This window comes from Drosophila ananassae (assembly GCF_017639315.1).
Source record: "Drosophila ananassae strain 14024-0371.13 chromosome Y unlocalized genomic scaffold, ASM1763931v2 tig00000090, whole genome shotgun sequence".
Lineage (NCBI taxonomy): Eukaryota > Metazoa > Arthropoda > Insecta > Diptera > Drosophilidae > Drosophila > Drosophila ananassae.
Genome location: NW_025319054.1, coordinates 565,373 through 591,470, shown reverse-complemented (window position 1 = coordinate 591,470; position 26,098 = coordinate 565,373). Strand labels below are relative to the sequence as shown.

At 41.2% G+C, this 26,098-nt stretch overlaps 3 long non-coding RNA genes across 3 annotated transcripts; 1 reads left to right on the top strand and 2 right to left on the bottom strand.

Moving 5' to 3' along the window:
- Positions 1 to 8,296: 8,296 nt before the first annotated feature.
- LOC123258161 lies at positions 8,297 to 8,569 on the top strand. Its single transcript, XR_006507980.1, has 2 exons — positions 8,297 to 8,430; positions 8,465 to 8,569. It is a non-coding gene; the product is annotated as an uncharacterized LOC123258161 (long non-coding RNA).
- Positions 8,570 to 8,864: 295 nt separating this feature from the next.
- On the bottom strand, positions 8,865 to 10,250 carry LOC123258160. Its single transcript, XR_006507979.1, has 2 exons — positions 9,255 to 10,250; positions 8,865 to 9,199 (listed from the first exon to the last, which is right to left on the bottom strand). It is a non-coding gene; the product is annotated as an uncharacterized LOC123258160 (long non-coding RNA).
- Positions 10,251 to 24,919: 14,669 nt separating this feature from the next.
- On the bottom strand, positions 24,920 to 25,707 carry LOC116655253. The gene is made up of 2 exons (XR_004310391.1): positions 25,310 to 25,707; positions 24,920 to 25,254 (listed from the first exon to the last, which is right to left on the bottom strand). It is a non-coding gene; the product is annotated as an uncharacterized LOC116655253 (long non-coding RNA).
- Positions 25,708 to 26,098: the final 391 nt, after the last annotated feature.

Here is a 26,098-nt window from a genome sequence, read left to right as displayed (position 1 = left end):
AAATGGACAGAAATGGTCTCAATGCGGAAAGCCACAACGGAGACGCTGCAAAAGGCAATCCGCGAAAGGATCATCGCTAGATACGGGGTGCCAAAGGTGATGGTGACGGACAATGGTGTTCAATTCACCAGTAGGAGCTTCAAGAAATTCCTCGAGGAGCTCGGAGTTCGTCATCAGTTCACCGCGACATACACGCCGCAGGAAAACCCGACGGAAAGGGCAAACAGGACGGTGAAGACGATGATCACCCAGTTTGCAGGAAAGGACCAAAGGACGTGGGACGAGCACTGGCCAGAATTGATGCTGGCGGTGAACTCGAGCGTGTCGGACTCCACGGGGTGGAGTCATGCTTCATCACCCAAGGCAGAGAGCCAAGAATGCCGAAAGCAATATTCGACAAAGAAGCATTGGGGACAGGAGAAGCACAAGCCACTCCCTCAGAAAATGCAGAAAAATTGCAGGAAGTGTTCGAACTGGTGCGAAGAAACATGGAGCGCGCGGCGCAGGAGCAAGCTCGGCACTACAATCTGAGGAGGCGGGAGTGAAGCCCGAAGATCGGCGACACGGTGTGGGCAAAAGAGCACCTTTTGTCCAAGGCGGCCGAAGGATTCGCGGCAAAGTTAGCGCCAAAGTACGACGGGCCGTACACGGTGGTGAACTTTGTGTCGCCAGTGATTGCTGTGCTACAAGGAAGGAAAAGAGGGCCCACCTGAGTGAGCTGAAAGCCCAAGCGCAGGAGTCGGCGCAGGCATAAACCACAGAAACACGAGAGAAAAAAAAAACAAAAAAACAAATATATATATATATATTAAAAATATATAAAATAAGAAAAAATAATAAAAAAAAAGGGAAAAAATGAAGAAAAAAAATTTAAAAACAAAAAACAAAAAAAAAAAAACAAAACAAAAAATATATAAAATAGAAAAGAAAAAAAAGAAAGGGAAAAATGCAAGAAAAAAAAGAAATAATGAAAACAATATATATTAGAAAAGAAATATAAAAAAAAGGTAAACAAAAAAAATATACAAAAAAAAACAAGAAAGGAAAGCTAACTTCGGGCGGAGCCGAAGTTTATATACCCTTGCAGTTGAGTCGCAGTCCGCTAGGTGGCGCCACGCATCTTATATTATTAGATATATTGCGGATCGTATATAGTTGGCCGATCCTTATGAAACTTGGCAAATCGAATTATTTTGCCAAAAGAGGAATCCATTGAAACTCCCATCCTTCTAACTTGAAAAACAACGAAGTCATGGCATTTCCGATCAATCAGTTATATGACAGCTATAGGATATAGACGGCCGATCCTGATGACATTTAGCAGATCATATAAGTTGGCCCAAATTAGAATGCACAGCTATAGGATATAATTGGCCGATCCTTATGAAATTCGACAAATCAGATGGTTTTTCCCAAAATAGAATCTCTACCAAATCCCATCTTTCTAACTTAAAAAACACCAAAGTTACGCCAATTTCGATCGTTCTATGACAGCTAAAGGATATAGTCGGCCGATCCTTACCAAATTTTGTACATAAGATATTTTGTATCTCAGGTCAAATATAACATGTGTAGAAACTCCCAACCGTCTAACTTAAAAAACACCAAAGTTATGGCATTTCCGATCAATCAGTTATATGGCAGCTATAGGATATAGTCGACCGATCCCGGCCGTTCCGACTTATATACTGCCTGCAAAGGAAAGAAGGGTGTGTACAAAGTTTCAACTCGATGGCTTTAAAACTGAGAGACTAGTTTGCGTAGAAACAGACAGACGGACAGACGGACATGCTTATATCGACTCAGGAGGTGATCCTGATCAAGAATATATATATATACTTTATAGGGTCGGAGATGTCTCCTTCACTGCGTTGCACACTTTTGACCAAAATTATAATACCCTCTGCAAGGGTATAAATATATATATACACAACAGGGGGGAAGAAGGGGGGAGGTGGATAAGGGTATCCACACGCAAGGACAAAAAAAAAAAACAAAAGGAACCACGAAGCTTCTGTCGTTCCCGAAGAAGGGGGGAAGTGTAGGAGATTAGATCTCCCACACGCCAAGACAGGTGGTAAGAGGTGCAGTAGCGGGGGGGGAACAAGCAAGTCAGCACTGCAGCGTCGGATGGGCCGGCGCGGCGGTGTTTAGAAATACGGAAGAAGAGAAAGGCATCAAAGGCAGACGGCATGCGGTGTCAGCAGCGGGGGCGGGGGAGCCGGCACGGCGGAGCGCACGGAAGAAGGCGAAAGATGAATCACCGTGGAACGTAACGGTCCCGGCCGGGCCTCCGCGGCCGCGCTCGAAGGTCATAGGAAACAGCGGGGACGGCAGGGAACGAAGCGGCCGGCGACTGCGCAGCTGTGTTTAGAAAAGGCACAAAACACAGAAATTCATTTGGAATGACCAGGGGGGGATCGCGGGCTATCTGGAGGAAGTCCGATGACCGGCACAAAAACAATGCGGATCGGAGGCCCAAGCAGGGCAATCGGGGGAGGCGCCTCTGGCACTTATAAATAGGGCCCCTGGAGCAAATCAGGACCGAGTTTTCTAGGGAAGCCCCGTGGGTAAGTTTGACATTCAAGTAGGAAAGTTTCCTTAGAGGAATTAGGAGTACAGGCTGAAGGACCCCCCGTGGGTAAGTCCGACAGTCTTAAGTGCGGGCTTTTACGCGAGTGAGCAAGGATCTTCGATTAATAGCTTAAGGACCCCCTGTGGGTAAGTCCGGCGGCGGTACGCGAGACAAGCAAGGAGTAAGGGGAAAAGATCAAGGAGCCGCGGCAAACTGAGGCCCAAGGGTAAACGAGTCGGGTGGAGTTATTCCCGGACACAACCGGTATCCTGGTGTAGTAGCGGCGACGATGGATCAGCTGCTCCTGACCGTTCGATCCAGGTGTGATCCTGTAACGCGAGGGATAGCCAGTTCGGGAACTCAAGCCCAACAGTAAAACCACGCAGGAACACCCCGGGAAAGTTAAGAGAATCCTGATCCAGGCGCTGGAGCGTATGCACAGCGTATCACAGCGTACCTGGAGTCAAAGGAGACGCGACGCCCAAACCTGTGGCCTACGATAGATCCTGCGGGGCGTAGGCACGCAGGTGTTGGGAGGCGTGTCCTGTGCGGTAGGTAGGCCCTTCGTGCCCTGATCCGGCCGCTAAGCAGCGAGGAGCATATCCTGCCCGGCGTATGCCTGGGAGGTGAGCCACTCGGCCTGTTAACACGGATTAGGTGCCAGCCACGGCGAGAGGGCAAGTGCAGCGAGCCAAAGATTCAGAAGGTCCACCGCACCCATAAAGGAAGAGCAGCAACAGCAGAGGCGACGACGAGGGAACGACGGCGACAACGAGGAAGCAGCAGCATCGTCGAGGGAGCATCAGCGTCAGAGGAGCAGCGACGACGAGGGAGCATCAGCGTCAGAGGAGCAACGACGACGAGAGAGCGGCGGCGACGGACGAGCAGCGCCCCGCAACCAGACCACACGACCTGCCGGGCGCAAGCTTTGGGAGGGCGTGTGTATTGGCACCAACCCGGAGCTGGGATCGGGGATCGACGGGAGGGCGAGCGGTCGGTCGGCTGAGCCAAACGGCCGGTGAGATTTTCTTATTCTTAGTAAAGAAAAGATAATAAAGGGGATTTGATTGAAACGAAGCATTCCGTGTTATTTCTGGGCTCGGGCAATCATGTCGAATCTATAAATTCGGTGGAACCGTCGCGGGCAACTCTTTTTTTTTTTTTTGAATAAATGTATGTTATATATTGTTTATATATATATTAACTACATTATTATATATTATATTAACTACAGTCCACCCGGGGTCGCTTAACTTAGATTAGTTTATCTAGTCCCGAAAAACCGAAAGACAAAAAGGTGGCTGTAAATTTAAATATAGCAACTACGAAAAATACGCTCGGTTCAACTTTATAAATTCGATTATATTTTTACCAAAAGAACTTAAGCCTAGCTTATCTATTGCGGCGAAGCGGGGCGAATTCACGAGAGACCGCAAGTGAGCTTTTCTAGATATTATACTAGACTTTAATTTATGGGTTTTAATTTTGTTCACAGGCAATTGTTCATTTATGGTGGCAATATTTTATTATTCACTTTAACTCGACTGTTTTGGAAGTACCTATGCGCCAAGAATTGAAAAGAGGGTGAAACATTTCAGCTCAAGACGGATTTTAATTTTTGTTTTCTCTTACTTTCAATTTTTGGCACAAATACCTGCGGTTCTGATTTCGGATCCCTTAATCCTGCTGGAACTTTCTTGGTACGATGATTCCTTTCAGTTACTAAATTTGCTGAATAAATCCTGAAAGTTGCCAGTTGCTAAATAAAATTGTTGTTTCGCGTCGCGGACATTAAATGGTTTTCCTTTTTGTTTGTGGTTTTTTTTTCCGATTCGCACCACTACCATCGCGAGCAACTCTTTTATTTTATTTTATTATTTTTTGTGTTTTATATACACTGTGTTTTGGGTCCTGGTCACTCTAACCTAATAATTGTGCAATTTTTTCTTGTGGAAGAAAAAAATTTTATTTTGTTGTTATATTGAACAATTATCTCAAATAATCCAGCTGAGACCTCATTACCACTCGTGTGTTCATCTTGCACACGAAGTCTACTTTTGGTCGCTGCAAAGCGGTGGCTGCTATTGGCGAGTAGTCCAACAACGATAAGCAAGACTAAAGGAGTGTTGGTTTTACCCCTCGCTCTACGTATTGCGTAAGTGGGAGGTCGTTCACAAATCATCCTGAAGACTTTTGGTTCTAAACTGAAAACTATTTGAATAATGGAAGAGTCATCTGCTCGCCCTCTGCCTAGCAACAGGAGATAAATTTAAGAAGAAGAGACAAATATCTGGCGCAGACCCTGTAGAAATAAGATCCCAAATCCACGACCGGCACTCTGATCTATCTGCCTACCTTACAGGTATGCCTGAACAAACACGGACCATCAGCTAAATGGTGACAATTAGCAGTGTAACCTGCACCATTACAAACGCCAATACAATTTTGGGCAATACTTCTACATATTTGGGCAGGCAGCAGCATACGTTCAACTACGTCTCCGCTGGCAAATGTATAACCTTCGTTGGTAAATAAAACAAGCAATTCAAAATGACAACCGAAAACGCAAAGACGTGACTCAGTCATCTTTACCTGCTGTCGCACCACGCCCGATCCGCAATGCTAAATTGCAGACCTCAACCCCGCTCAACAAGACGGCTGATTCTTTCTTTGTAAAGGCATTGGGTAACAATCGAGTCGCGATTCTGTCTGCTGAAGCAGATCAAATGGAACAGGATCAGGAGGATGTTGATTCTATCAATGGGGATACAAGTGCCCTTGAGGGAGATGACCATTCTGCAAAACCTAGCAAAATCCCTGCTATCTGCGTTCCGAACGTAAGCGATCCGGTCTTATTGGAAACTGCTTTTGATCATAGCATTGGCTCCTCAAAATACTACATTCGTACTTCCAAATTTGGTATTTCCAGAATATAAATTAATTCAATTAAGGGGTAAGGATAGTTGTATGTCTTCAGTAGAGCGGTTCCCTGGCGGTTGCCTAGGGTTCTTCCTTCTCGTTGAAAGTTATGTTGGGAGTTACTAACTCCGTTGTTACCGCCCTTGAGGCTGAGTAACCAATCTTACAAGTGAATTGAATTTTACGGCTTGTGCCGGAGTTATGTGTAGGAGTTCTTTATTGTGTGAGACTCAAGTATAAACTGAAACTTAAAGCTAACAAAAAATGTATTTCATAGCGGCCATGCAAATATGCAGTGTTCGCCGGCTATGCACGAGTATCCGGCCAGACGCTGTGTCAGCAGTTTGGCCAGAGCGAGCTCCTAAGTAATCGGACATTGCCGTTGCGCCGTTAACTTCAGTTAACTACTCCCCTTCAAGAATGAGGCCGCCCTCGGCCGACCCTATTTGGGCGATCATCTCCTTTAGTTGGGCCGCGGTTCTTCGGGCCTGAGTGACCCGCCGATAGGCCAAGCCGATGGAAATCAAAGCGCAGCATATTGCTCCCGCTATTGCTCCCCGAACTCCTTGATGTGTTCCAGGTTACGTTCACTTAGCTGGTGATGGTAAGGAAGACTGAAAACGTTGCGTTCCATAGTGACGTTCAGGAAGGCCACTCCTGAAGCCCTCTTCTGCGCTGTGTCATGATTGACCAATCGGGTTTCCTTGACGGTGGCACTTTCTTCAAAGGTGACGAGATATGTGCCCTTATATGGGCACAGTTGCCATTATCCACACACACTCGAGCTGAGCTATCATTTATAATTACAATCCCCTCATCAACATAGGTGATGGGGTGTAAATCGCTTGCCGCGCCTCCAGCGTAGAGCTCTTGAGCGCATGATTTTCTTCGTGCTGCCAAAGAGCAGTTTTCCACCGTGTGGAGTTTACCGTCGCATTCAGCAACAACATTGTCCTTCAGCCTGAGTGTGGTGTCGTGATGTGACACCGGGAAAACGGTGATCTTGTTACAGGCCGACTTAATTTTTTGAAACCTTATAATAAAGTGTAAGATGTTATTGGATTGTAAAATCTTAACGGACGATACGGACAAAACATCCCTAATCGAGGTCTCGGTGGGCTCTTCCATCCACACACCTTCCAGGTCTGCATGATCTAAGATGCTAGGGCTAACGACATTAACTTTGGCAAGTGCTACTGCCAGTATTAAACCCTGCAGCTCCATTGTTATCATCCTATTTCGAGTTAAAAGTATCTCGAATAGGTGCCCTGTATCAATTTTGGGACTTTTTAGCTGACCTCAGAAGTTGGTTGACGGTAGCGGAAATTTTATCAATTTGAATTTGTACCTTGTTGTTCATTCGAGTTCTCTAAATTTAATTTTCTTGAAGTCTTCCGCGTCCGGCGTTCCCGCCACTACTTTCAACGCGGTCCCTAGGAAGTCTAAGCTTCTTGCTACCCTATGATGGATGCTCAATGAGTCGAGCCGGTCGCGCAGATGGGTGACATCAACAATCAAGAGTTTCTGCATGTGAGACTGAGGGAACATGTTGGATATCCCGTTAGTTTCTTCTATGACGCACCTATACTCCGAGAGATTCGCTGAATGTTTCACAAACGCGAATTCCTCCCAAATTTTTTTACGGTCACGTAAAACGCTTCGAATCGAGCGTTGTGAAGTACTTGGCCTTGCCTAAATTCCCTAGTATCAATTCCCTAGGCATGGGGTAGCGATCCGGTATTGTCCTCTCATTTAACTTTCGAAAGTCTAATACCAGCCGCATTTTACGGTTGCCAGATTCGTCGGTGCCCTTTTTGTCTACTACCCATATTGGGTTATTGTAGGGGGATCTCAACTTTGTAACCTCCTGCATAGCTGTATCAAAGTTTTTCTCGGGCTGCCATAATAGGCAAATCCAGCTACTGCATAATTTACTAGATACTAGCAACGGGACCCTTATTAAGTGTAGCTCTTTCGGGAGATGGGGTGGGTTTTGCTAATATCAGTAAATTTGATCACTACAAGAATCATTAAAGAGTCCCTACTGAAACTAAATTTCCACTTGATCGTGGAGAACGCACAAAAAAAAAAACCAGAAAACTTGGGGTCATTGCCCCCGAGAAGATAAGCTTAGGAATTGCATGATAACAAGGAGGAAAGAAATCACAACAGAGAAAAAGAAAAAAAAAAATGTGCCGACAATGATGTTAGAATTCGGACACGGTTTCACTACCCACCCTACCTTAGTCTTAAGAGAATTCTTGTTGAGACCCCAATTATCATTTCTCCTCACATTTCCAAGGTCACGGAAAAACTGACTTACTCCCTCATACTTCTATTTTTTTTTTTTTTTAAAGTAATATATTTTCACAAACTTCAGCTTAACTTTAGGATCTTACAATAATAAAAGAGAAGTAATTTCATGTTCAATTCAGGTATGATCTTAGAATTTTTGGTTAATTAACATTATTGGCTAAAACCTATCTTAATAATATAGTATAATAATAATAATAATAAGGTGGACCTCATTCATTATTTGAGATTTAAAATTGACAACAAATTTTAAGATGCTAAGTTGCTCTATTTGAGTTCGAATGCACTTGAAGGTTTAGGCTAGCAAAAAAAAAAAAAACAAATGACGAAAGCAAAACAAACAAGCACCTGCTGTCTGCAAGCTTATCGGCTTGGCAGAGATTATTAGTGGTTATTGATATGAGCATGGCAGAATAGCATAATTGCCCGATTGATAGGTAATTTGTTTTTTTTTTTTTTCATATACATTTTTTTTTTCTTTCAAATCTTACAAACCAGTTCTTAGAATTTTTAACCTCCTACACATTCTGATCTTTTAAAATTTTTCTCTTTTAGGTATTTAGTTATCTTTTAAAATTTTCTCTTTTAGGTATTTAGTTATCTTTTAAAATTTTCTCTTTTAGGTATTTAGTTATCTTTTAAAATTTTCTCTTTTAGGTATTTAGTTATCTTTTAGGTTTTATTTTTTTGTTCACTCACCCCAATGTGATGATCCTCGATGAAGGCCTTCATGTTGGAGTCTCGTAGAGGTTGGGCTGATTAGTTGAGAGGTTGAATTTCTTAAATATATCTTACAACTACATTATTTCTCTTTTTGCATGCCTTTCCTTATTTACATTTTTGTTTTTCTTTAGTTCAATTCGAGTTCGTAGAAGTTAATGTACTTTAATAGAATTCATAATTTCTTTTCACTATATATATATTTTTTTTTTCTTTAAATTTCTAGTTCAATATAAGTTCATACTATTTTAATGTAATTGAATATAATTATTACTATTATTTTTCTATATCTATAATTTCTTTCGTATTCATTTCTTTTACATCTAATTTTTTTTTCAATTTCTAGTTCAATATAAGTTCGTAATATTTTAATGTAATTTAATTTTTGTGTTTGTGAACAACAACAGAAATGTAATAAACGATTGGAAGGCGACTCTCGTTCGCTATTGTATACTTTGATATCGTTTTATATTTATAGGTGATATCCGAAATTTCTCCTATCCGGTGTATCAGTATTGATTTGCGAATAAATGTAGACGGGATAGACTAAGTGGGTGTTTTTTTATTTTTGATAGGGTTACTCATCCTGATAAAAACTATGTGTAATGATCCAGGTATGGAATCCAGGTGGTGCGGGTGGGACTCTCGTGGATTTTCGGCCATAGAAGACGCCTTATGGAAACAAGGTTGAGATAAAAATTCGGCTGGCGAGCTTGAAAATCATTACCTGATCCCAGGCTAGGTTTGTTTGCGACTTTAATGATGTCTTTGCTTTACTTCTTTGCCCAATGTTATGTGGGGATTTTTCAGATTTAATTTGTTTTATTTTGTTGTGATCAATTTGCACGTGTTTCACCCACTTGATTTATATATATGTTGTAGCTGGTACTAAGGTGTGCGTCTGCTTAGTTTGACAGCTCAAAAAAGAAAAAGACTTTTGAAGGCACCTAATAAGCTGCTAGGGCTAATGTCAAGGTAAGTACGAACGCCTAGTATGCACATTAGGAATGAATAAAACAAAAAAAATTGCTAACACCTATCGATAAAAGTGGAGAGTTTCGTTAAGATTAGACGTTATTCTAATCTAATTTTTTTGAAACTCGAATGGGCAGCACAGGTGACCATTACAACCACAGATAATCTGTCGAGTAATCCGGAGACATGATTAGCTGGAATTAGCATTTTATATCTTTGGCATGATAAGTTCCAAGCTCTTTTCCACTCAGGGTTTCTAGCAAATAATAAGCGTTTCCCAATTTCTTCTTCACTCTGCATTTCGAAAACAACGGGCCTAACTTTTTATTGTAGTTCTGACTAAAGTTACTTAACTGGAAATTTCGTTTGAAAACTTCTTGACCTTCTTTGAATGAACTATTCTTACTCCTCAAGTTGTACTGTTTTGCATTCTCTTCATAGGCTTTTCGACTATTTGTTTTCACATTTTGGCGTAACAAAAATAACTTTTCGTGCCGATCTATTGTAGGGGATTCTTCTAGAAGTGATAAATTCTTTAATAATCGGTAATCCTCAGCGTGGTTAATCATATTAAAACCAAAAAGGGCTTTGTAAGGAGAACATCCAAGAGACTGATGCAATGCCGATCGCAAAGCGGATGAAATGCAAGTTAAATTAACATCCCAGTCGGTTTGATCATTCTTAAGATACGAACGGATAGCTGTAATTATCGAGCGATTTACTCGTTCAGCTGCATTGCTTTGCGGAGAGTAGAGGGTGGTACAAATGTGTCGAATTCCAAACCTAGTTAACATCGCTTCAAATTCTTTTGCTTTGAATTGTGAGCCGTTGTCACTAACAATAGACTCTGGAACTCCAAACTCACAAAAAATTCGATCTTCTAAAAAGTTGTTAATACTTCCGGTCGTAGCTTTCTTTAACGGACACAGCCAGTGATATCTACTAAAATGGTCAAGCACTATAAATAATCCAGTATAGCCTCTTTTACTACGGGGATATGGGCCGAGAATATCAATATATGATCTTTGAAAAGGACGTATGGAAACACTTTGTTCTCCCATTGGCGGTCTTAATGTTTGATTAGGGCTTTTTGTTTGTTTACAAACATCACAGTTCCGAATGTACTCTCTAACTTCTTTGGATAAACCTGGCCAAAAGAGATTGCGACGCAAGCGTTCTATCGTCTTTTGCATCCCTCCATGTGCAGATACCACACAATTATGAGCCTGCCAAATAACCTTGGCTCGTAATTGTTCTGGAACCCATAGTTTCCAACTATCGGCTTCTTGATCCGGATTACCAGACGCATGTTCCGTTCGGATATACACAAATTTGTCGTGTATCCGTAAATCTGGAAGTTTACTTAGATTCTGCTCTACTTTCAATCGGAGCTCTACGTAATCTGACTGCATAAAGGCTGGTGAGTCTAAGTCAATTTCGGGTCCTATCACCTCTAAACTGTCGATGGATTCCTCACACATTCGAGACAAAGCATCTGGAACGATATGATCCTTGCCTTTACGATGAGAAATAGTAAATTTAAATCCCTGCATTCTATCGAACCATCTTGCTACTCTTCCCGTGGCACTTTTTCGTTGTTTTATAAGCCATGTTAGACTAGAATGATCGGTCACAACTTCGAATGGTTGCATCTCTAAATAACCACGAAATCTTTCGATGGCTACAATAACTGCTAGACATTCCCGTTCTGTTACACTATAATTTCTTTGAGCCTTCGACAATTTTTTTGACATGTATGCGATCGGTCTTTCTTCTCCTTCGTCGGAAAGTTGCACTAACACTGACCCAATGCCGAAGTCACTGGCGTCACAATGAAGAAAGAACTTCTTTGTAAAGTCAGCATTTTGCAAAACGGGTGCGGAAGTAAGTTTAACTTTCAATTTGTCCATAGCTTCCTGCGCGTCAGTCGTCCAGGTGAACTTTCTACTTTTTCCTAACAGTTCTGTCATAGGAAATGACAACTCTGCGAAGTTCGCAATAAACCTGCGGTACCAATTACAAATACCTAGAAATCCTCTTAATTGTTTCATGTTGCGAGGAGCAGGCCAATTTAGAATACAGGATACCTTTTCCGGATCCGTAGCTATTCCTCCATTTCCAATTATGTAACCTAAGTAGTTAACTTTTGTTACACAAAAATGGCTTTTCTTAACATTTAACGTTAAGTTTGCTTTGCGAAATTCCTGGGCAATTCGTATGAGAACTGCTAAATGGGATTGAAAATCATCGGTAACAATACACAAATCATCTAAATATCCAAAAACACAGTATCGTAGATCTGGTGGAATAAGATCATCCATCAGACGACACATGGTTGACGGTGCGTTACACAGACCAAATGGCATTACTTCGAATTGAAATAATCCTCGACCTGGCACGGTAAACGCTGTTAAGGGTTTAGCTTCCTTGGTCAGTTCAATTTGCCAATAGGCATCTTTTAGGTTCAGTTTACTAATAATATTTGCCTTTGGAAGACGCGAAAATATTCCCTCTATACTTTGTAATGGGTACGCATCTTTCAGAGTAACCTCATTTAATTTTCGAGCGTCCAGACAAATTCGGACTTTATTTGGTTTAATAACCATTCGAATGGGTGAGCTCCATGCACTTTTAGATGGTGCAATCACTTTAAGTTCTAGCATACGATCAATTTCAGTATATAAGACTTTCTCCACAGCTGGACTAATAGGATAGTGTCTCTGTTTAACAGAAGACGCGTTTCCCGTATCTATGTGATGTTTAATTAAGGACGTTCGCCCTAAACCCTGTTTTTCGAAGTTGGGAAACATTTCTTTCACTGCTTCCAATTGGTGAAGTTCCATTTTAGTCAAAGGATATTGATCCGGCTTAGGGGTGCTAAGGTCCTGCCCACTATCTGCTGGTTCAAGGGATCCCACTATTCCGGGTGCTAACTGAAACGTTCGCCAGAAATCAATTCCAAGAATAAGACGCTGTGCAATTGTCGGTATAACATAGAGTTCTACCTCCTTTTCTTCTCCTTTATATCTCATTGCTACTTTTAATATGCCTAAAACTTGATGTGGTTTAGCATCCGCCGTTTTAACCTGCGATACTATTGATTTATATCCACCTACACCACTAAAGTCTTGGTTTGCTAACTCAGCTCCAATACAACTAATATTTGCTCCGGTGTCTAGTAACCCCCATTCTGTAAAATCTAAAAATTCTACACTAGCATAACTTCGGTTATCCGCATTATTTTGAAATATAGTAGATATTAATCTATGTTGTTTCTTACAAAGGTTCTTATAATATTTCTTTATCCGAATCGAATTTCTTTTTCGAGGGATTATATTTTCCGAAAAAATTTTATTTCTAACTTCATAATAATTTTTCAAACGTTCTTCATATGGCCTAAACTTAATATCTACCTCATTTTCTATCTTGGCATCTGGTATATTATCTTGAGTTGTAATGGTACGCTCTTCTAGTTTCTTATTTAAAATTGTGTATCTATTTAAATTTGTAAACTCCGAGTTATTTATTGGTGGGACATCCGATTGTTTTGAGATGCCCCGGATTTCCGGTTTTCCGAACTGGTTTTACAGTAAATACAATAGGGCTTATAGATGTCAGGCTTCCCGCATCCATAACAAAATATACGTCTATCCCCTAGACAATCTTGCCAAAAGTGTCCCGTTACTCCGCAATTCCAACAAGTTATGTTAGCCATGTTTGTTTTCGAGCTCGAATTTGTTCCCGCAATTCTGTTTTTGAGCGGTTCTCTTTATATTGTTCACGTAGCCCTGTGCAAAATTGATTCCAAGTAAATGTTTCTGTTCGTTTATGAAATCTCCAGAACCATGAACTAGCTTTGCCTGTTAATAGCTGATGAACATTTTTGGCCATTGCCTCAAGATCGTTATTAAGATGTTCTCGTGTTAACACTTTAACTCGATATAAAAATTCGTCAACTGATAATCCTTCCGCAGTTCCTTCGAACCGAACTCCCCATTTTTGAATAGTATCTGCTACTTTATTGCTAGAGTGCGCTGAGGAAAAAGATCTAGGGCTTGGTACATTAAAGCTACTTCGTTCTTGACCCCTCGGATTTTCAACTCCGTTTCTCAGTACCAAGGACGAAAGCATTCTGTCTACTGTTTCTCTAACTAGGTGTTCTATGTTTGGTCGTACCCAATTATCATTATTTCTTGGCAATTGCCTTTGGGGTCTGCCTCGCTGTGATCTTCCACGTTGTGGACTATTCCGCGGTATCTCGTTATTAGCATGCCTAGTATTGAGGCTTCTTTCACTCTCGCTTTGCGGGTTGAATTGGGCCCAGTTTAATCGCTGATCGGACTGTGAAGTACCTATTTCTCGGTTTGCATCTTCTAGCTGAAGCTGTCTAACCACAGACCTAGTGTTTGGACGATTTAACTGCCGCTCTCTTTCATCTCCAGGCTTTGCACCAGGAGAACAGTTTCCTACTACTACTTTTACATCCTTTCGCAATACTTTAGCTAAGCATGAAGGACATTCATTCTCTTTGTCAGGATGAAATCTCAGTTCCATACAAGATTTGTGAAAAATATGTTTACAATTGGTAATTACACATGGCTGCGTATTTTCCATGACGTTTTCGCAAATAACGCATACGTTCGGTATTGCCTCTGCACCACTTTGTTCCGGGGTACGTTGAATTGGCATTTTAAATTAATATTTTTTTTTTTATATTTATATAGATTGATTACTTAAAAGTTTCCGTTTGTTGACCTTTGTTGGAAATGTGAGTAGTTAATTTTCTTTTTCTGCATATTGTTAGCTGTCACTCCTTTAAAAATGTATGTTAATTTATTTTCTATTTTATTTTTATGTTTGGGCTATTATAATTATACTAGGTTACACCAGAATGCTTTAAATATAATTCGCTTCTACGCTTATATCAACGGACAAAAATACGCTCTCGCATATGTTTTTGTGTTCCAGCCGATACTAACATAATAACAGAACCTATTCTATTCATTTCTTATATGTATCCCACTTGATGAATATTTGTTGCTTGACTCCGGTCTTTTTAAAATATCCCTGATTATATACCTTACTCTTCGGTCGGGTTGTTCGATTATTCAAGCTCCCCAAATTCTAGAAGGGTATACCATTTCGATATTCTATCCTAACAACCAATTTTCATACGAAAGCAAAACGAGCAATTATATTTACTGTGGATGAGTACTCAGAATTAGATGTTCAACAGTATTCTGCACCAGTGTTCCGAAAAGTTAACCTCTTTCCTTTGGTCGCAATTAATAAGCCTCCGCTTGTTAATGCAAAATCCTAAATAAAAAAAATGTTATTTCGGCTCTAACGTTCTACTCTTCCACGGGCCGACGGTTATTGAATCTATTACGAATCCTTTTCACCGTGCCTCACCGTATGGGCGCCAAATTCTTTGTAACCTCCTGCATAGCTGTATCAAAGTTTTTCTCGGGCTGCCATAATAGGCAAATCCAGCTACTGCATAATTTACTAGATACTAGCAACGGGACCCTTATTAAGTGTAGCTCTTTCGGGAGATGGGGTGGGTTTTGCTAATATCAGTAAATTTGATCACTACAAGAATCATTAAAGAGTCCCTACTGAAACTAAATTTCCACTTGATCGTGGAGAACGCACAAAAAAAAAAAACAGAAAACTTGGGGTCATTGCCCCCGAGAAGATAAGCTTAGGAATTGCATGATAACAAGGAGGAAAGAAATCACAACAGAGAAAAAGAAACAAAAAAATGTGCCGACAATGATGTTAGAATTCGGACACGGTTTCACTACCCACCCTACCTTAGTCTTAAGAGAATTCTTGTTAAGACCCCAATTATCATTTCTCCTCACATTTCCAAGGTCACGGAAAAACTGACTTACTCCCTCATACTTCTATTTTTTTTTTTTTTTTAAAGTAATATATTTTCACAAACTTCAGCTTAACTTTAGGATCTTACAATAATAAAAGAGAAGTAATTTCATGTTCAATTCAGGTATGATCTTAGAATTTTTGGTTAATTAACATTATTGGCTAAAACCTATCTTAATAATATAGTATAATAATAATAATAATAAGGTGGACCTCATTCATTATTTGAGATTTAAAATTGACAACAAATTTTAAGATGCTAAGTTGCTCTATTTGAGTTCGAATGCACTTGAAGGTTTAGGCTAGCAAAAAAAAAAAAACAAATGACGAAAGCAAAACAAACAAGCACCTGCTGTCTGCAAGCTTATCGGCTTGGCAGAGATTATTAGTGGTTATTGATATGAGCATGGCAGAATAGCATAATTGCCCGATTGATAGGTAATTTGTTTTTTTTTTTTTCATATACATTTTTTTTTTCTTTTAAATCTTACAAACCAGTTCTTAGAATTTTTAACCTTCTACACATTCTGATCTTTTAAAGTTTTTCTCTTTTAGGTATTTAGTTATCTTTTAAAATTTTCTCTTTTAGGTATTGTTAAGTCATAAGCATTTAATATTTAGGTCACAAGAACACGATTTACACATAACAAAGACACAAGTACAATAAATATATAATAAAGAAAATATTAACCTACATAAAACGATGAACATTTAAAAACACCAAACACTACAGAAACAACAAACTGAAAAGCAGCAAGAACTGCTGACATTACAAGTTCATGCAACCGACAAAATATTGCAGAATTACACTTTTAAAATTGTTAATTTATCATTTTTATATTTTTGCTATATTTCCATTAATTTACCACTTAAGCAATATCTATGTATCGAATTAGCTATAAATATTGAACCTTTATATGAATAAAATCAGTCTCAGACAAATCTACTCTGAACTCAGTAATTTCTCCACGTCCAATTTGTTCAAGTGCAAGTTGCGGCAACAACCCAGCAATCGGTTTATGTACCCTTTGCTTCTATACAAACATTTCAGATAAACATTTTGGTGACCCCGACGTGATCCTGCAAGCCCAGGATCACGTTTCGAACAAAAGTCAAAAAGGAACGAATAGTGATTTCTATCGTTCCACAATAAAGATATCAGGAAGACTCCTGCTAAGAGAGCAACAGGATCTTCACAGCAGTGTGACGCTGTCCCTTTAATCGGTAGATTAAGGGCCCCACACCTCCCTCAGTTCATAAAAAAGGGTTCAGTTTCTTCGACCACTCTCGGTTGCGAGTTGGAGCGCATCCAGCTACTAATAGCAAATAAATCACTCCCAACGGTCAGAAACGAAGAACGAAAATATGGACAGGGAAAATATTGCCCCCAAAATTATTATAGAGCCAGCCGTTGATGAGGCGAGCGCTCAAGGCCTCCTAGATGCCCAGCAAGAAATTGGGCAGGAGATCGCAAGATGCATCCGGAATTATAAAAAGGATGGGCCGAATCGAAAACAAAAGGCATCATATTTCCAAACAAAGCTATACATTCTCGAAGAGGCTTGGGAAAGGTTCGGCGAAAATGATGAAAAAATTCAAGGAACGGCCAGGACCGAAAGCTACATCAAGTATGCTGAGGACCTCCGGACCAGTTGCATGAAATATGCGGCAACTTTCGAAAGCAGCCGTGACAAGCTGATGCAAGGCACAAGTCGAAAGGAAGAGGCTCAAGAACAAGTAGAAAATCAAGTTCAAGAGCAATCTCCACTCGTAGTTCCCATGGATAAACGATTAGCCGGATTATGTCGACGCCAAGGAGAACTTTTAGAGTCCGTAAGCGGTGCCTTACGAGAGTTTAAGGCATCCGGGGGAGGCCCAGGAGACTTACTAAAAACTTTATGGGCTCAGGTCCAAGAGATCCACTTGACAGTCTACGAGGAATTCGAAAACCCGATAGACAGTGGATATAACAAGCAGGCATACCTACAACTGCAAGCAGAGGTGTAGAATGCACTTATGGCAAAGGTTATACCTACTACAAATAGCATTGATGTGCAAATGCCCCGGATAAACATTCCAAAATTTGATGGGGATGCAATGAAATGGAAACAATTCCATGATTTATTTTCCTGTATGGTTCATGATACTAACATGCCATCAGTGAAGAAAATGTGGTACCTAAAATCCGCTCTCTCGGGAAATGCGGAGAGATTAATACGCCACATCGAGCTAAATGAGGACAACTACTTACATGCATGGCGCATAATAGTTGGGTCATATGACAATCCTCGGCTCATCGCGAATACAGTTATTCGTCGGCTACTTCATCAGAGCCCGGTCTCTGACAGTGCCAAATCAATACAGGAGCTGTACATAACAACTCTGGAAACCCTTGCGTCATTAAAGGGACTAGGCATCAATGTATCCACATGGGATGCATTTTTGGTGGTGTTGCTGACCGACAAGCTTGACATGACTAATAGAAGTCTATTTGAGCAGACAGTTGGTAATTCAGTAGAGATCCAGCCGCTACAAGTAATGCTGGAATTCTTAGAGCAAAGAATCAGAGTCTTGAGCTCAGGAAAGCCAACGGCAGCATTTAAAAGAGAGCCGAAAAATCTAGCGTGTGCGTCCAGCACGTCAGATAAACAGTCATTATGCTACTATTGCAAGGCTCCAAATCACGCGTTATATAAATGTGAGGAGTTCCGCGCAAAAACAGCATCCGAAAGATTGAATTGGGTACAAAAACAAAAAATGTGTGTCAACTGTTTCAAAACCGACCACAAATCAAAGGAATGTAAAGGAAGAAGTTGTTTCAAGTGCGACAAAAAACACCACACCCTGTTGCACCTGGAAGTCACAAACCTTCATTCCCCAACTGTCGGTGCCGCGGCTTACAAGAATTACAATCTTCTTGCAACAGCAAAGGTAGCGGTCCAGACAGAGAACGGGCAAGTAGCGAAATTTCGTGCCCTGCTAGATTCAGGATCCCAGATTAATTTGATCACTGAACGATTAGCATCAATGTTGTCACTAAAGCGCCACGATACAAAGCTCCGGATCGAAGGCATTGGAGGACAACCAAGAATGAGCAGAGCAAGAGTAACTATTCTCGTTAGCTCTCTTCACGGGGATTTCAGCCAGCGCATAGAAGCGTTTGTACTTCCCCACATCATTGCTGACCAACCAGCTCAACCACTAACACATTGTGCGTTAAAGATACCCAATGAGTGTCCATTAGCAGATCCCCAGTTTGATAAACCTGGAAGGATAGATCTACTAATCGGCACCGAGCACTATTACTCGCTTCTCCTTCCAAATCAGCAGAAGGTCGGCAGAGATGGTGCCATGCTACAAAACACGAAACTCGGATGGATTGTAGCAGGCAGAGTTAAATCTAAAACTCAATCAGCCATAGCCTGTGGTGTCGGTGTCGGTGAAGAAACTGACGCACTGATTGAAAGGTTTTGGAAGCTAGATAATTTGGAAAACCAGACGAAACATCGATCTCCGTCAGAGGCACATTGTGAGAAACACTTTATAGAAACTCTGAAGAGAGCAGAAGACGGACGATTTATTGTGAAATTGCCGTTCGCCGAGCACCCTTCAGCCCTGGGGGAGTCGAAAGAAATTGCGATCAAAAGGTTTTTAGCACTAGAGCGACGATTAACCGGTGATGTTCGGAAAGGTTATTCTGAGTTCATGAAAGAATATGAAGCCTTGGGACATATGAAGTTTGTTCCAACAACACATGTACCCAACAATCACTACTTCATACCACATCACTGTGTTCTGAAGCCTGACAGCAGCAGCACAAAGCTACGAGTGGTGTTCGATGCTTCATGCAAAACATCAAGTGGGAAATCTTTAAACGACATATTACATACAGGACCCACTGTTCAGAGCGAGCTAATGGCCATACTACTACGCTTCAGAATACACAAGTATGTGTTCACGGCGGACATAGAAAAAATGTACCGGCAAGTATGGATCAATCCAGATAATCAGTTCCATCAGCTTATAGTCTGGAGAAATGATCCATCCGAGGATCTTAAGTACTATAGACTTAAAACCGTCACGTATGGAACCAAAACAGCTCCGTTTTTAGCCACGAAATGCCTAAATCATTTAGCAATCCGGTCACGGGACAACTACCCATTGGGGTCTGCGGCGCTTGAAAATGATTTTTACGTAGACGATTGCTTGACAGGTGCTGACTCAGTGGCAGAAGCAGTTCAAATCCAAAGTGAATTGAATAAAATATTGCTACCACACGGTTTCAAATTACGAAAGTGGTGTTCAAATAATGCAGAACTACTACAAGGAATACCAAAAGAGGATACTGTGAGCGATGTTAAGTTGGGTGAAACCTTGGACCAATACAGTGTTAAAACACTCGGTCTCATATGGATGCCCAATAAAGACAAACTTTGCGGACGAACGCAGCAAAGCGAAGCGCTGGTCATCACAAAGCGAGTGGTGTGCTCTGAGTTGTCACAAATCTTTGACCCATTAGGTTTGTTTGCGCCAGTGGTCGTAAAGGCAAAGATATTCATGCAACACCTCTGGGAATCAAAAATGGCTTGGGATGATGAATTGCCTTTAGAACTTCAGTCAGACTGGAAAACATATCGTTCTGACCTGCAAAGTCTAAATAAATTGCAAATTCCAAGACACATATTTGACGGAAAGGTTCCAGTCACGCAAGAACTACACACTTTTGTGGACGCCTCAGAAAAGGCCTATGGCGCAGCAATATACGTCCGAGCAACGTATAAAAATAAGCAAACCTCGGTGAGACTGCTATGTTCCAAGTCCAGAGTAGCACCCACAGCAAAGCAATCCTTGCCCAGACTAGAGTTGTGCGCAGCAGTCCTAGGCGCAGAACTAACGCACAGAGTCAGACAAGATTTACGCTTGTCGCTAGACACGGTTGCGGGGTTCTTTTGGACTGATTCATCCGTCGTGTTAGGGTGGATCAATGCAACAGCTTCCACTTACCACACGTTTGTGGCAAATCGGATAGCTAAAATTCAAGAAGTGACGGAGCAGTGTCAATGGCGTCACGTATCATCCGCCAACAATGCAGCCGACGTCTTGTCCAGAGGATCAACAGCTAGCAAACTCTCGAGCAACAGTATGTGGTTTTATGGACCCCTGTTCCTATATGGATCAAAGGAAAGCTGGACAAAGATGCCAGCCATTATTTCAACGAACTTAGAACAAAAAACGAAATTCGCCAGCATGGCGGCCGCTAAAGACATATTCAGAGGGGAGATATACAACTGTAGGCACAGTAACTCCTTCTACAAATTACAACGAATTGTTGCGTACATGCTGCGGTTCTGTTATAAGTCTAATAGAGCGCCAACGAAGGCGCTATGTCTGGAGGAGCTAAGCCAGGCACGCACTATTATCCTGCGCACGATTCAGCAAATCGAATTTAACGCAGAGTGTAACCAGCTCAAACGGTACAAAACAGTGGACAAAAAGAGTTCTCTTGTATCATTGGCTCCCATCGTTGGATCTGATGGGTTAATTCGAGTAGGAGGCAGACTCGAACATTCAAACCTATCCGAAGACGCAAAACATCCAGTTCTGCTCCCCTACAATGACACAATTGTAAAAATGATCTTAAGAGAACTACATGAGACCAACATGCATTGCGGTGCCCAAGCCTTGCGCGCCATTGCTAGGCAACAGTATTGGATCATCAATGACAAAACAATGGCAAGAAGCATTGTACATAACTGCGTGCGATGTACCAGAGTCAAGCCCAAATTAATGAGTCAAATCATGGGAAATCTACCGAGCGAGAGAGTCACACAGGCTCGGCCCTTCTTTAACTCTGGAGTAGATTACTGCGGCCCCATATGGATTCATCACAAGATTCGAGGAAAACGTCCTGACAAGGCCTATATCGCAGTGTTCTGTTGCTTCGCCACGAAAGCAATTCATTTGGAGTTGGTAAGCGACCTCACAACAGACGCCTTTTTGGCCGCTCTCCGCCGGTTTCTTGGACGTCGAGGGAAGTGCCAGACGATCCATTGCGATAATGCAACAAATTTTATTGGAGCCAACAATAAATTAAAAGAGCTCGAAACCAGCATCTTCTCAACCAACGCGCAGGACTCCATAGTTCAGCATTGCAACAAAAGAGAAATAAACTTCAAATTCATTCCCCCACGAGCACCATCCTTCGGTGGCCTATGGGAAGCTGCGGTGAAATCCGCAAAACGGCTGCTAGTATCAATTACAGCCACGGCGTCTTTGACGTTTGAAGAACTCAACACTGTGGTCGTTGAAGTTGAAGCGATCCTCAACTCACGGCCGATTACTCCCATGTCATCAGACCCCACTGACGAATCAGCTTTAACGCCAGGACACTTCCTGATTGGAGAACCACTAACTGCTCCTCCTGATACCAACATCATTCCGGGCGGCAAACCATTAGTAAAAAGATGGGAACTGGTATCACGACTGAAGCACGCCTTTTGGAAACAATGGTCATGTGAGTACCTGCAAGAACTTCAGAATCGACACAAGTGGAAGCATGCATCTCCGAATATTAAAGAGGGATTGTTAGTCCTTATAAAAGAGGACAACGTGCCTGTAATGAGCTGGCCTATGGGAAGAGTTCTCAAAACATATCCCGGACCGGACAACCTCGTTCGGGTAGTGGATATCAAAACGTCATCTGGAGTATTCAAGAGACCAGTGACTCGGCTAGCGCCACTGTTCCCAGAAGAAATCAACAACAAGCGCCCATTAGACGACACCCTCAAGGCGGACCAGTCTGATGAGCCGCCTGTACAACGCAAAAAGGAAACACTCTCATCAATGCCTGTGATTCTAGCGCTTATGTTGTTACTTCCACTAGCCATGGCAACGCCAATTAAGGTAACGGAGTTCAGTAATAAGCCAGGAATATTCTACGAACGGTTGGGAACCACGAGAATGGTAGTGTCAGAATGGACGATGATAGTATACTACGACTTGGATCCCTACTGGAATGATATGAAGGTACTTTCAGGTGGAGTAACGGAACTCGCACACAAATGCCAGGAATTGACCAACGTAGCAGCATGCAGTTCCATCCTAGAACATTTTAAACATATAATTGCAGAACTTGAGGCAGGAAATAACCTGATGCATCACTCTCGGCAACGTAGATCACCGTTTAATGTTGTTGGAACTATGGCCAATTCATTATTCGGTGTACTCGATTCCACATACGCAGAAGAGATGGTCAAAACTATCACTAAGGTGAAGGGTAATGAGAACTTCCTCCTACAGCTGCTTCAGAACCAGACGTCCATTGTTGACTCCACCATCAATTTGGTGCGAAAGGGAAGGTTGGCTACCAACAACCGCTTACGATCTTTGGAACAGCAGATGACCCTCATAAATAAGCAACGAGGACAGTACCAAGGCGCACATTTAGAGCAAGCGTTTATGATCCTCACGACACAATTGAATCTACTTGCAAATGGTTTACAGCGAATGCAGAGTGAGATAACTAATGTATTGACTGATGCTCGCCACAAAACAATCAGTCCAATTTTAATATCACCTACACAGTTACGAGACCAGCTCGACCAAATGCGGGATCATTTACCACCCGACCAGATCTTGCCAGTAGCCACAACGGATGTTGTTCAGCTATACAAAATAATGTATGCGCAAGGCAGTACGACTGATACTCACGCCATTTTTCGAATCACAATACCATTGGTGTCGTCAGAATTATTGGATGTCTTCAGCATCGTGCCCATCCCAATATGGGAATCGAAAGGTTGGACGCTGTACAATCTTCAGACACCGATCATAGCTGTCAATGCCCATAGAGATCGCTTTATTGGGTTTAGTGAAGACGAATTCAAAAGATGCACTTCTATAAAAATTGAGCAGCATATTTGTTTCAATCACTTAACGGCATACAATGTTGACAGTCGATGCGAATTCCAGTTATTTAATAACAAGACTGGAACAGAATGTCACAGAAATCCTGTGCACTCTAGCATGGTGTGGTTGAAAACTCACCAATCTAACCAATGGATCTTCGCGACCAAGGACTCCATGGAACTTCAGGCAGTATGCAGTGGAGTTTCATCAACAGTCAACATAAAGGCGACTGGTATACTGAAATTGCCCATTGGTTGCACAGCACGCAATTTCAATATAAGTTTGACCACATTCGGCACTATGACCACTGAAGTACAAACTTCGTTCAGTCGATTCGGAAATATCTCCGAGCCCCTAAAGCCCATAGAGGAACCATCAGAATTCGGGTTAAGGGCCCAATCACCAAGTATAGACGACACAGAATTAGAGATCCTACAACATCGGTTAGCCGATCTACAAAGAAAAGATGCACCGTACCAACTGGACCACCAGACAACTATGTCATACACAGCATTTGCCATTTCCGTCATCATACTGATACTGATAGGCATTCTCATCAAGCGACACAGACGGTCGATTTGGACGCCAAAGCTTAGAGGGACTACAAGAAGTTCAATTCCCGAACCTACCCCAAGACAATTTACTATAGAGCTGGACGACGGTTGAACACCTGTTCAACGGCCGGGAGAATGTTAAGTCATAAGCATTTAATATTTAGGTCACAAGAACACGATTTACACATAACAAAGACACAAGTACAATAAATATATAATAAAGAAAATATTAACCTACATAAAACGATGAACATTAAAAAAGACCAAACACTACAGAAACAACAAACTGAAAAGCAGCAAGAACTGCTGACATTACAAGTTCATGCAACCGACAAAATATTGCAGAATTACACTTTTAAAATTGTTAATTTATCATTTTTATATTTTTGCTATATTTCCATTAATTTACCACTTAAGCAATATCTATGTATCGAATTAGCTATAAATATTGAACCTTTATATGAATAAAATCAGTCTCAGACAAATCTACTCTGAACTCAGTAATTTCTCCACGTCCAATTTGTTCAAGTGCAAGTTGCGGCAACAACCCAGCAATCGGTTTATGTACCCTTTGCTTCTATACAAACATTTCAGATAAACAGGTATTTAGTTATCTTTTAAAATTTTCTCTTTTAGGTATTTAGTTATCTTTTAAAATTTTCTCTTTTAGGTATTTAGTTATCTTTTAGGTTTTATTTTTTTGTTCACTCACCCCAATGTGATGATCCTCGATGAAGGCCTTCATGTTGGAGTCTCGTAGAGGTTGGGCTGATTAGTTGAGAGGTTGAATTTCTTAAATATATCTTACAACTACATTATTTCTCTTTTTGCATGCCTTTCCTTATTTACATTTTTGTTTTTCTTTAGTTCAATTCGAGTTTGTAGAAGTTAATGTACTTTAATAGAATTCATAATTTCTTTTCACTATATATATATTTTTTTTTTCTTTAGATTTCTAGTTCAATATAAGTTCATACTATTTTAATGTAATTGAATATAATTATTACTATTATTTTTCTATATCTATAATTTCTTTCGTATTCATTTCTTTTACATCTAATTTTTTTTCAATTTCTAGTTCAATATAAGTTCGTAATATGTTAATGTAATTTAATTTTTGTGTTTGTGAACAACAACAGAAATGTAATAAACGATTGGAAGGCGACTCTCGTTCGCTATTGTATACTTTGATATCGTTTTATATTTATAGGTGATATCCGAAATTTCTCCTATCCGGTGTATCAGTATTGATTTGCGAATAAATGTAGACGGGATAGACTAAGTGGGTGTTTTTTTATTTTTGATAGGGTTACTCATCCTGATAAAAACTATGTGTAATGATCCAGGTATGGAATCCAGGTGGTGCGGGTGGGACTCTCGTGGATTTTCGGCCATAGAAGACGCCTTATGGAAACAAGGTTGAGATAAAAATTCGGCTGGCGAGCTTGAAAATCATTACCTGATCCCAGGCTAGGTTTGTTTGCGACTTTAATGATGTCTTTGCTTTACTTCTTTGCCCAATGATGTGTGGGGATTTTTCAGATTTAATTTGTTTTATTTTGTTGTGATCAATTTGCACGTGTTTCACCCACTTGATTTATATATATGTTGTAGCTGGTACTAAGGTGTGCGTCTGCTTAGTTTGACAGCTCAAAAAAGAAAAAGACTTTTGAAGGCACCTAATAAGCTGCTAGGGCTAATGTCAAGGTAAGTACGAACGCCTAGTATGCACATTAGGAATGAATAAAACAAAAAAAATTGCTAACACCTATCGATAAAAGTGGAGAGTTTCGTTAAGATTAGACGTTATTCTAATCTAATTTTTTTGAAACTCGAATGGGCAGCACAGGTGACCATTACAACTTCTGGATTATGCCGTTTTTTAGGAGGTCTTGAATTTCGCCATTGACGAAATCGGCTGTCCCCATCGGGTACGGGTAGGGTCTGGCATAAATGGGCTCCTAATCAACTGTGTCTATTAGAAGCTTCATTTCTAGGGGGGTAGTAGGGCCTTTACCCTAAAAAATTAATGACGTCCGAATCATATTCCTTAATGGCGTCGTCGTCAATTTCTTGAGCCGCGTCTGAAGCTGCGGCGGTATATTTCACCCCGGATTCACCTGCGCCCTGCACGACGTGGTTAACCCTCTGCCTTTTGTGTGGGCCCGATCGATCGGACTCTGCCGGCTTCCTGTTTTGGTGTGCCGGGGCTAGAGAGGGCTTGAGCATCCTGGAAAGTGATGGATCA